Source organism: Sciurus vulgaris (assembly GCF_902686455.1).
Source record: "Sciurus vulgaris genome assembly, chromosome: 11".
NCBI classification, from domain to species: Eukaryota; Metazoa; Chordata; class Mammalia; order Rodentia; family Sciuridae; genus Sciurus; species Sciurus vulgaris.
This window is the reverse complement of record NC_136472.1, coordinates 28,124,092-28,135,989: the sequence shown is the minus strand read 5'-3', so window position 1 is coordinate 28,135,989 and position 11,898 is coordinate 28,124,092. Positions and strand designations below refer to the sequence as shown.

At 64.2% G+C, this 11,898-nt stretch overlaps 1 long non-coding RNA gene across 2 annotated transcripts; it reads left to right on the top strand.

Moving 5' to 3' along the window:
- Positions 1-1,016: 1,016 nt before the first annotated feature.
- LOC306639461 lies at positions 1,017-5,986 on the top strand. 2 transcript variants are annotated; one of them, XR_013757656.1, is made up of 4 exons: positions 1,017-1,892; positions 2,105-2,234; positions 2,667-2,785; positions 5,853-5,986. It is a non-coding gene; the product is annotated as an uncharacterized lncRNA (long non-coding RNA). The 2 variants fall into 2 exon arrangements; XR_013757657.1 differs by lacking the exons at positions 2,667-2,785; positions 5,853-5,986 and adding an exon at positions 3,512-3,587.
- The last annotated feature ends 5,912 nt before the right edge of the window (positions 5,987-11,898 follow it).

The window sequence follows — 11,898 nt, the reverse complement described above, 5'->3', positions numbered from 1 at the left end:
CTGAGGCACGACTACGTGAAGTGCGTTGCTCGAGGCGCCAAGGCCGGGGGTGTGGAGTTAGGATGGTGACTAGGGTCTGTTCGGACCCCAAGCCCTGCTGCTGCTCAGCTCCTGATGGACACGGGAGGCCTGAGTGGTCTAGGGGCAGGAGAGGGGGCGGTCAGCTTGAAGGCCTGTCCCTCCCTCCAGCATCTTCCCTTTGTCCCTCCCAAGCCCCTCTGGTCCCTGCCCTGCCGGGTGGCCTGGAAGGCTCCCAGGTGGGCCCGGAGCAGAGGGGGCACGGCTCCTGATCCCAGCTCCCCGTACCCTGCCCAGGGGGCCGTCTCTCTACTGAAGTTCCGGAAGGTTCTAGCACTGCCCTTTCAAGCCTGGGTGGTGATGCCCTGGGGTGTGACGCCCCCCAGCCCCAGCCACCCCTCTGCTCAACCTTCAAACCCAGGAGGCAGCGAGGGTCCCCTCCAGAATGTCCCCGGGCCTCCTGTGCTGAATTCACATTAGCGTCCTCCGCTCTCGAGGGACAGGTAGGGGTCGGCAGGTGCCCCCGGGCCCCTCCCCTGGGGACCAGGCCATAGTCCCTGCACCTTGAGGCTGGGCCTGCCCGCAGGGCTTGAGGAGGGGCTGTCCGCAGACGTGGCAGAGCAAGCCGCTCCTGCCCCTCGGCCTGGGTCAGGAGGGTGTGTCCTGTGGCCCTGAGCCAGACCTGCTCCTGAAACAGTCACCCACCTGAGCCCCTCGCAGACCAGACCTGGTAACCTGCAGGCCACCAACGTGAGGACGACGGCTGCTGCTGGCATCGTTATGACAGTCGCTGATGGATACATAGGCCCAGCCTGGGATGGAGGTGCCGGCTGCCTGTTCCCTCCTGCCGGGGCCCCGAGAGGGGAGGTGGGTGAGAGGAGGCCCTGCTCCTGCTGGACGCAGCAGATGGTGGCGTGGAGGAAGGGCCACAGCCGGGGACCCTCCCTGCAGTCCTGCCAGGGCCCCCGTCTCCGTGCGAGGCCACCGAGCCTCCCAGAGCCCCCCCGAGGTTCCACGGCGAGCTGCACAGCCGAGGCGGCTGGGCAGGGACCAGACTGGCCTCCTGGCTGCCGTCACCCAGGCGGCCCAGCTCCGAGCCAGCAAGCCGTGACCGTGAGCACCGGGATGTGGGCAGGACCCTGCTGGGCAGGCCCCGGTGTCTCCACTCCCGAGGGCCCAGCTGAGAAGGTGAGCCCCACTCCGGGGTCTGCAGGACCGGACAGGCCCCTGGCCAACCGTGGATAAAGTTCACCCTCCCAGGATGGGGTCTGGCTGGGCGTGGCTGGGCCACCCTGGGCCTTGGGGACAAGTCTGGATACCTCTTCAGTGGCAGTCGGTGTCCATGGCAACAGGCAGAGAAGCACACGCATCCGTGTGTCCTGGCCGCCAGAGCGCAGGCTGAAGTCTGATGGCGCCAGTCAGCTCCCCATCCACCTCTTCCTGTGTGACTTGGGCAGGGTGCTGCCTGTCTCTGGGCCTCTCTTCCACCATGTGGGCAGTGGGTCCCACCACCCCATCTGCTGTGGGAGGTTAATACGAGATCCACAGGACACAGCAATGACGTGGCAGAAAATCGGCTCCTGACACAGGACAGCCGCTGCCACGACATCACAGGTGACCCGGGGTGGCTTTGAACGCTCCGGGTCTAGCTGCTCGAGTCTGAGGCGACCAGGTCTGATCCCGCTGGGAGGCCGCTGGCTCCCCAGAGTCCTCCCTGGGAAGGGTCGGAGGTCCGAAGGGACTTCCTATCAGGAGAGAGAACCGGCTCACGCTGCCCCAGGCGGAGCCTCAAGCGGCAGCGCGGTGCTGGACAGCCGGGTGCCTTGCTGCGTGGGATGAGGCCCGACAGGGCCAGGTGGCCTGGGGAAGGGCAGGTGAGCTGGGGAGGTGGGAGGCCCCGCCCAGCCTGGGGGGGCTCCCCAGCTCTGCCCCCAGCGCCCCGCACATACACGCCTGGAGGTCCAACCCGAGTGTTTCCCTCCAGGAAGGACCTCCCAGGAGTCTGCAGGTCCACTGTCACTGCCCACCCCATCATTCCTTCCTCTGTCACTCCAGAGAGCTTTAATGAGCACTTACTATCCTCCAGGCCCTGGTTAGCCCTAGGGATCTGGCAGCGAAGACACACAGATCAGCTGTCCTTGGGGAGCGTACGGTCCCAGGAGCTGCTTGGCCATCACCCAACCCTCTCGGTTGTCTGTGGTCCAGACCAGACAAAGGTGAGGTGTCATAAGGTCATAAGGTCATAAGGTCATAATGTTAAGGTCATAAGGAGCGACCTGGGACCATGACATACTGGTCTCCGTCCATTTGCTGTGTGATCTTTTATAAGTCTCTGAGCCTGGAGTCTTCCCTCTTTAAAGAGGGTGGTCCTGTACCAAATGACCCTTGAGGTCCTGATCCTTGGGTTAGTCCAGGAATTGGCTGTCACACAAGGTTCACCCCAGGGCAGGGTCACTCCCTGGGAAGGTCTTTGCTGAGGTCTCTCTGGCCACAGATCCTAGAAGGGGCCCTTGTTCTTCAAGCCTGGTCTTCCTGTCTCCAGAGACTCTGATTCAGCAGCTTATCAAATAAACAAGGAGGGACACAGCCTGGGACACCAGAGAACTTTGGCCAGTTTTTCAACTGGTGGGTAATTTCCTCCCTTTCAGCATTTAGAGATGGGTGCCTGGTTTCGGGCCATGCAGCCTCGTCCCCCAGGAGAAGGCCCGCGGACTGCGGCGAGGACCCCTCATTCCCAGGAGGTAAGATGATGATCGTTAATTACATGGTGAGTAGTTGGGGTGATTGTTGGCGCCAAGCCTGTAAAGAAAGCGGCTCCTCTTTCAGTTCTCACGACCAGGAGGGGAGAAGGCAGGAGGGGCAGCCGGGTGGCGCCATGGCCGAGGCCACAGCCCAGGGCCAGGCCGCCTGCGTCCGAGTCCTGTTTGACCCTGGGTGAGTTTCTTAACCTCTCTGTGCTACAGAAGCTCACGGGGCCAGCAAAAGCCTCCTCCGTGCTGGTCACATAAACATCAGATGATCCCCCACCACAGACCCCGAGGCACAGAGGGGTCCCGGGAAAGACGCAGGGCGCCCGCTGCCACCCCTGCGCAGCACCGTGGCCTGGGCTGCCGGGCCACCTGGAAGCCGCTCAGCTGTACCCACAGAAACCTCTGCCGCTCTCCAAGGGCCCCCTGCGTGCCCGTCAATCAAGCTCCTCGCACCATGACCCCCGTTCTGATTTGTCACCAGTGAGTCACAGACGGGGACACAGAGGTGCAGAGCTGGCCTTGGGCGCTGCAGCCAGTGGCAGGCAGAAGCGGCAAAGTGCGAGCCTCACCCCGCCACCTCTGAGCAGCCGCGGGTTCGGGCGAGGGTTCGAGCCCTCTGGTTCCCAACTGCGGGATGAGGGGACGGGCTTCCCGGCAGCTGCAGCGGGCGGCGGGCGTGCCCGGGGCCTCGGGATGGGGCACTTATGATTCAATAAGGGAACCGAGCGGCGTCCTCTCCCCAGGATGGGCCCAGGGCAGCCAGGACCCCAGGATCTTCTTTCAGCTCCACTGAGCGCGTCTGGGGAGAGGAGGACACCCTCTCAGGCCAGGAACAGCCGGCCCGGCCTCCCCCGGCCTCCCCCCGCTTCATCCCGGCTGTCGCTCCGTCCTAGCCCGACTTTTCCGCCTGCGCTGGGGGTGGGGGCCGGTGAGACCGCAGCTCTGGGTTGCGAAGCCTTTGCCGGCCGCAGCCCCTCCTGACCACCCTGGGGAGCAGGCCTGTCGTGTCCCCGTTTTATAGAAGCAGAAGCCGAGGCTCGCCTGGGTAGGGAGGCTGCAGGTCACAGGGCATCTGAGTGGCCGATGAGACGTCACCCGGGCAGGCCGATACCCCGGCGCTCCCAGGGGCACCTCTGCCACCCCAAAGCCCGTGTCGGCCGCGCTGCCTGACTCCCGTCGACCCCGGGGGTTCCCGCAGAGTCACTGCACTGGGCAGAGGTTGGCACCGTGTGGCCAACCTATGTCACTGTGACCGAAATACCAGGAGATCGACGTCGAGGTGGCAAAGTCTACGGGTCCAGAGGTTCAGTCCACGGCCGGCGAGTCCTCTGCTCTGGGCCACAGTGGAGGCAGCGGGTGGTGGCAGGAGGGCAGGTCAGGAAGCAGAGAGGGAAGGAGAGGGGCTCAGGGAAGTCCCGCCTTCCAGGGCCAGTCCCCCGGGACCCAGCCCTCGGCCACCCGGTGGCTGGCGCCCCATCCAGTCCTCCAAAGTGCGACAGGCTGGTGCTGATGGTGTCCTTTCACCTGTGAACATTCTTGCCCTAGCACAGGAGTTTTGGGGGGACACCTCATATTGAAACCATAACAGGCACAGAGAGGTTAAGCTGTGTACCTGAGCTCACACAGCAAGCTAGGCACTAGGGATTTAAGCCAAGGTCCAGCTTGTCTACTTCACCAGTCCTCTTTCCTCATTGCCGCGTCACTGGTGACTGGACACTGAGTGCATGGGCTCAGGGCCACCTACCGGGACGACTGTCCTTTTGTGGCCACCACAACTACCCAGAAGATCTGACAGGGGTAGAACTTTCCGCTCGCCTCCCCGACCTGGGCTTCCTCTCCAGGCTCCACCCCTCCCCGTCTTGTTCCGGAAGGGCCTGCCACTGCCTCAAGCTGCCATAGGTGCCGTGTGGGTCCCTCAGCGTCCTCCTGCACCCCTGCCGTCCCCACAGTCAGAGCCCTGTCCACTTGTAGGTGGACACAGGTTCAAAGTCCTCGGAGCCTCTGTGTGTGACCCGGGCCGGCCACTCTTGCCGGCTGAGTCTCGGTTTCCTCCTTTGTAAATGGGGTGATGACGCCAGCTTTAAGGGGCAGTTGGAGGGTTGAGTGACCCCCTGCTGACAGAGCCCAGTGCCTGTGGCCCCAGGATAGAAGCCGCTGTTTGGTGGTGTGGGGCACAGGGTACTGAAGACGAGACAGAGGTCAGGGTGAGCCCCAGAAGGAGCAGAAACAGGAGAGAGGCGCCCAGGAGTGACTAGGGCCAAGTGCAAGTGACCCCAAAGAGCAGGACGTGAAGGCCGTGGGCAGCGGCAGGAGGGACCAGGTGCCTCAATGGGGCCAGCCCAGGACACCCAGCAGGTGGCTCAGAACAGCTCTCAGAGGGGACCATTCACATATCCACTGCACAGTGCAGGAAACGGAGGCACAGAAAGGGTAGTTAACTTTCCCAACATCACCCAGCCAAAGGAGGCTAGCCAGAAATGAACCCAAGCAGCTGGCTCCAAATCCCGCCCCGGTCACAAACACTCCCTAGACTGGCCGCCGCGGATTTGAACACCACACCCGCCTCTGCCCTGTCCTGGACCCCAGCAGAGCAGGCGTGGACAGCTTCCCTAGGGAAGCAAGGGAGCCCAGCCAAGTGCCTCCCTCCTCTGCCCCTCCTCCACCCCCGAGGCCGTGCCTCCTCCCTCTGCCCCTGCCCTGGAGCCACCAGGAAGAAAAGGAAGCCTGGCTCCAAAGACAACTTCCAGCAGTTCAAATGAAATGAGGGGAAACGGTTAAAGCAGAGCAGAGGGGCCGCGTGCCTTGACCCGGCAGAGGTGGGCTCCTGGGCTCACGGCCTCTGAGCTCAGGAGCCCTCGTTAAAAAGCGGACTGTGGGGGCCCTGGACGGCCCTCTTGGGACCAGGTCAGCACTGTCGGCTGAGAATATGCCACAGGGAGACCCGGAGCCCTGACCAGGATGGTGCCTCTGGGCACAGGGACATTTGCCATGGCAGGGCAGAGGAGGCTGGCCAGGCTCCAGGCCTCCGCAGATCCCAGAGGCCTCTCCTGGGGCTGCTGGACACCTCCGCCTCCCTCTCTGCAGTGTCGGGAACAGCACGTGGATGGTGGTCCTTGAAGTGCCCGGAGACAGGCAACACCTCGCTGGGGAATCTCTCGGGCAGAGGTGCCACTGAGGACGGCCCAGTTGCTGTGGTGACAGAGGGGACTTCTGTGCCAGCACAGAGTTATCAGTGCAGGAACCGAGGTTCAAGAGGACCACGGGAGCCAGCTGGCGACTGTGACTCTGCTGGTCACACCTTTGACCTCGGCTGTCTGTTTTGAGGTGACTTCTACGATGAACCTCTTTGGTGTTAAAACCTGTGGAATAAACGTGCCGAGGCTGCTCCTGGCCTCCATCGGAGGTGGCTGAACCTCGGCCCGGCTTTGTCTCTACTTTGTGTCTGCCTTTCCCGATCCCCTCGCCCCAGGTTCTGGAGCCTGAATCAACAGCCCCGCAGGACGCAGCAGCTCAACGGGCTTCCCGTTGGCCCACGTGGGACGTGGGGACTCTGCTCACCAGCCTCCTCCTGAGGCCGCCTCGGCCACCTCCCCTTTGAACTGCTCCCCGAGGCCCCGGTGGCGGAGCCTCCTCAGGAGCGGACACTGCCTCCCAGCGGGGCCTCCCTCACTAGCACGGGGCCACCAGCCGCCCAGCCCAGCCCCCAACACATCCTCAATTCACCTAACCGGGCGTTAGAGGCCCGGCTTTCCGCAGGGGCGACGGGAGGAGGGAGGGGATGAGGCTGAGGCCCAGGCGTCCCTGACACAGTCCAGCCTGGCCGGGCTGTGCCGCCACGAGGTGGTCAGTGAAGCCAGGCGCCCCCCGCCACCTCTCCGTCCTCCAGGCACGGCTGCTGGCTGCACCCGGGCCCTCAGGTGGGAGGCCCAACTCCCACAGGGGCAGCCCCAGGGACGGGGGGACTCGGCCGCAGGGCTGGGCTCAGTCCCTGCTCAGCCCCTCTGGGCCCCAGGACGTCCCCCTGTGAAACAGGGCGAGGGCCACTCTGGGAACCGTGGGTCTTCACCATGTCAAAAGCGGGGCCACCGTCCAGCCCCGCGCTCTCCCTCCCGGGGTGCATCCAAGAGAAGGGGAACCGCGCCCTGGGGACAGAGGCGTTCCCAGGATCTGGGCCCGTCCGTCCCCCGGACAAGGAAGAGCCCCGCGCCAGTCAACTGGGCGGGTGGGAAACGCGGTGTGGACACAGTGGACCAGCACCCGGCTCCTAAGGGGAGGCACCCTGCCCTGCGGGGCGGCAGCCAGGAACCTGGAGGCGGCAGGCCGAGAGGGCGCCAGGCACAGCGCGGGTGCCGCCCTCCAGGGGAACGAGCTGCCCGGGACCTCAGAGGGCAGAGCCGCCACGGGTCCAGCAGCCGGGCGGGGTGGAGGGTGAGGAGCAGGTCCGGTCACACCCCAGCGTCACACCCCACGCCCGCCAGCGGCCCCACCACAAACCCGAGCTGGGCACCAGGCTGGGCACCAGGACCCGTGGCAGCGGGGGTGGGTGTCGCCTTGACCGGGGCAATGGTTTCAGAGGCGCTGACCCAGTTCAGGTCCAAATGGTGTGCACTGAGTAGGCGCCGTCTGGCTGCTTATCAATCGTGCCTCAGTAAAGCCGCAAAGAAAGGGGCGCGCGAGACTCCAGAAATTGTGGACGACATCTCTGAGCCCACAGGAGAAGAAAAAGCAGCTTTTAACGGCACCTCCTCGGGCCGGCCCCTCTAAGCGCCGTGTGTGTTGCCTGCCCGGTTCAGCATCTCACGGCCCTGGTGGGCCAACAGTCTTTGCTCCCATCGGTAGATGAGGAAGCAGAGGCATGGCGCAGCGACGAGAGTCCCATGAGATTTGCCTCCGGCTTTTTACTTGTCTGACTGACCAAGACTGAGAGGCAATCACACTACCCAGGCACAGCACTGATCAGTGTGGAGAGGGTGGACTCACCCAGGCTCCACGCCCCAAGGACCAGGGGCAGTAGTCCCATTCAACGCCCCGCCTACCAGGAAGGGAAGGAGTCCGGCCCTGGAGGCCACTCTGGGGAAGGAGGTGGGGACAATCCATGCCCTGCCTGTCTGGCACCTGCCCCTGGACACCCCTCATCCCAGAGGAAACCTGCCCGTTCCCCTCCGCTCTCCTGCCCCACACTCCGCTCCCTCCAAGGAGGATTTACGGTTTTAATAAGGGCGGACTTTCTCGCCAGCCTCCCTTGCCGTTCAGTCCCCTCTGAAGATCCTTAAAATTAAAACGCTAATCGGGAATTTATTTTCTCATCAATCCTGACCTTCAGGTTTGGCCCTGGCTGTGTCCAGAGCCTGCTGGCCATCCTGGGAGGCCCTCCTGAGACAGGGAGAGAGGAGGGGAGGGGACGCCGGCGGCTGCGAGCCTTCACCCTGGGGGGACGGCTGACCTCGGGCTCGTCCCTGCAGAGGTGTCTGCAGAGATGACAGGTGGGGGGGTGGCTTCTGGCTCCAGGCTCCTGGCCCTGAGATCCCACCTGAGGTGCCTGGCGACGCCTGGGGAGGCCCTCTCCCACTGCCGCTGGACCCTAGCCCTGCCCCTGCGCCCTTCGGGCCAGCGCCTTGTGTCACCTGCCCAGAGAAGCCTTTGGGAGGTCTGCCTCTCCTGGCCCAGCTCCTCTGGCCCTGCAGGGTCACCCTGGGGATGAGGGTCCCCGAGCACTGAGGTGTCCACTGCCCACCCTCCCCGCTGACTGTATCCCGGCACGTCACTGGTCCTCTGCTCCCTGGTGGGTGGCACCCAAGGGGCACTTGATGGCCCCCACGGGCTCTTCCCGCTCTGCCCTGACCACCTCAGAAGACCGGCTCAACAGCAGCGGGAAAGCCTGGGCCTGACCGCCTCACCAACACCCCCGTGGAGGGACCAGCAGGCGCGTAGCCAGGCCCAAGGCCTCGTTTCGGGAAGTAAGCGCCCATCCCCGGTCAGCCCACCTGTGGGTCAGGAGCCAGGAGCCTGGAGCCGGCCCTGGAGCCGCCGTTGGGGAGGGAACAGGCCGCACAGCAGCAGCAAGGCCGGCCCAGGACGCTCACGCCTGCCCAGTCCTGAGTCCAAGCTCAGCACTCACACGGCTGATCACCCTGGGGACGTCACTTCCCCTTGGGTGGCCCCAGGGCTGGCTCGCCTGAAATGGGAACTCAGGGGACGTCCCCGCACAGCGGGCGTGTGGGAGGCGCTGGCTCAGGGCCTGGTGGACACCATGTGGCCTCCGGGGAGTGCCAGACAGGAGAGCCGGGTGCCGTGCCACCACCCAGGGGACACACAACTGGACAGGCCGGGGCTCCCGCCTCCTGCTCAGGGACCTCCCGGGCCGGAGACCCTGGGGTCTCCCACGATGACACAGCACCACAGGGTGCGGCCGACCCCCGTCCTGCCCAGCGGCCTGGTCCTGCCCCAGCCCTGCTCTGCCTGAGGGGAGGCGACCTTCCTGACCCAGCCTCCCCCTCGCACGGGGAGGGAGCCGCGGCCCCGCAAAGTCTCCATGGCAGAGTGCCCGTCTCCTGGCTTGACTCACTGGCACTGCCCGGCCCCAGAGGTCGCCAAGCACCGAGGAGCCCAGGAGGACATGGGGCCTTCCAGCGCCCCTGTGCAGAGGGAGCCAGGGCCCCGAGGGGTCCGTCCAGTCATGGAACCGAGCAAGGAGTTTGGCCGGGTCCTCCAGAGGAGTCCCCGCCTCTGACTTGAATGCTGCGAGAATGGCGTTAGGCCTGCGGGAAGAGGGGACCTCACTGAAGGGGACGGGACGGCCAGGCTGTGACAGGCTGCTGTGCACGGCAGCCACGGGCTCAGAGCAGTGCCGGGTCCTGCCAGCGCGCTGAGGGCGGACTCGGAGGGGGAACGTGCTGGAAGCAGGCAGATCTCATGAGGATCCCGATGGCTGCCACCGAGCGCATTGGGAGCGCTACAACGAACGCCCCGCGTCAGCCTGGGAAGGAGAGAGGGCCCCGGATGGTCAGTTACGGGTCGACTGGTTCCGCAAACGTCGCTCCAGGCGAGGGAGCAATAGAGCTGACCAAGGAGCGCAGAGGCCAGGCGTGGTTGGCGCTGGTTTGAAGCCGGCCAGCCCCCGCTGCTGCTGTCATGCCAGGATCCGCGCCCAGCTTGGTCACCGCCCAGCTACGAGCCATTGTGTCTTTATACGAGGGCCTTGCCCGGGGCCAGGAGGGTGGCGTGGCCACTGCTTTGCTGAGCCCCGTGGGGCACTGACTCCCGGTCAGGCCAGGAACATGCTGGGTAGCAGGGTGGCTCTGTCACCGGGGCCGCAGGAAGTTGGGGGCGGCGAGGACCAGAAGCTCACGGTGCTGATGGGTCGTCAGAGGCAGATGGTTGGCACCTGGTCTCCGTGAGCCCCAGGAAGGGCGCTGTCACTGAGGCTGGTTGTGTAGCAGGATATGCCTACGTGATGCGCTGAGAGATGTCCCTAGTTCCAGGGTGTCCCCTGTGGGGTAGAAGCCTGCACGGCCCTCCAGGCCCTCGCTGTGAGGCAGCCTTCAGCTGTGAAGCGTAGCCTTACTTCAAAGCTGTGAGCATCGCCATTCGGGGTGGCAGGAATGTTCCTTAACATCGGGGTCCAGCTCAACTGCTGCTACTAAAGTTAAAGGTCTATCTTCCAGAGTTTATGAATGGAACAATCAGAGAGGGAAGTGACTTATGCACAGTCACACAGCAGCTTAGTAGTAGCACTGACTAGAATAGAAAGTTCAACCAGACTAAGTCGGAACCTTTAGTGGTTTTTTTTTTTTTTTTCCCCCTTATTTTGCTCTTCAGAGGTAAGTGATCACTTCCCAAGGGAGTTGAAGAACCAGGAAGGAGTCTCCTCCACTAGCTTAGGCATCAAGGCTGCAGAATCACCCCCAGGATGAGGTGAAGTTGGCAACCAGAAAAATAAGCTCAGTAAGAGGAGTAGATAAAGAGGCTGGGGACTGAGTCTGTGAATGGAGAATGTAGCTGTCAGGGAAGGATAGCTGCTGTGACAAACAGCCCCCAGAGCTCAACACAGAATGCGAGAGAAGTGTGCCTCTTGCTCACTTCCTGGAGCCGTGGAGAGCAGGTGCTCTCTGGGCTTTCCCGGGAGGGGACAGTGGAGGAAGTGGAGACGAGAAGCGTTGGGGAGGGGCTGCAGGTGGACCCAGGAGAAGAGTGCTGAGGAGCCGCCTGTCATCCCAAGGAGGTCCTCGGTGCCCATGTGACCAGGGTCCGGAACCCTGCACTGCTCCCAGGCTGGAGCTGGTGAGCCTGGGGCTCACGCTGCCTCCTGTCCTGGCCACGGTGGCTAGTGACGTCGAGGCACACTTGGCCACGCCATGGCTCTGTCCATCCGACTCTCCACCCTGGGGGCCCTTGAGTCTGAGTTCATTCACGCACAGGGCTCAGCAGATGTCACCCTCGAGGCCGCACTTGCTGCAGGGGTGCAGAGAGGTGCGGGCCTGGGGACGTCCTCTGCTCTGGCCTGGGGACCCCAGCACTGTGGCCAAGGGCAAGGACGTCTCCTTGGTGGAACGCTATGGTGGCCTGAGGGCCGGGGTGGCGGGCGGGCGGAGGGAGAGGGCGTGGGAAGAGGTGGTCCCTTGGGAGGGGATGACCAGCCAACCAGGAGGGACAGTGGCCAGTCACTGCTGGCAGGGCGACTGCTCCGCAGGAAGCCGCTCCTTCTTCTCAAAGCCCTAAGTGAGGAGCTGAGTTTCCACAGCCCCAGGGAGGAGGCCAGAAACCTGGGCCAGGGGAGCTGCCTGGCCCACACCCCAGGGAGGCCCCAGGGCAGCGCTTCCCTGGGGGGACGCAGGCCCAGTCTCGGCTACGCAGTGGACTTCCTGGGTGACTCAGCCAAGGGGCCTCCATCCAGGGTCCTGGTCTGGGACAGCCAGTGGCCCAGGTGTCCCCCGAGCAGCAGGAGCCCCAAGAGGAAGCGGGAATGCAAATCAGGGGTGGTGGGGCCACAGGGAGAGGTGGGAGGCGAGGCTCCCCAGAGACGCGCCTTCTCCAAGGGGGGCGGCCAGGGACAGTGGACCCGCTCTCTCGCGCACGCGTGGGTGTGTGTGCGAGCGCGTATGTGCTGGGGCAGCTCATTCTTCACACTTTT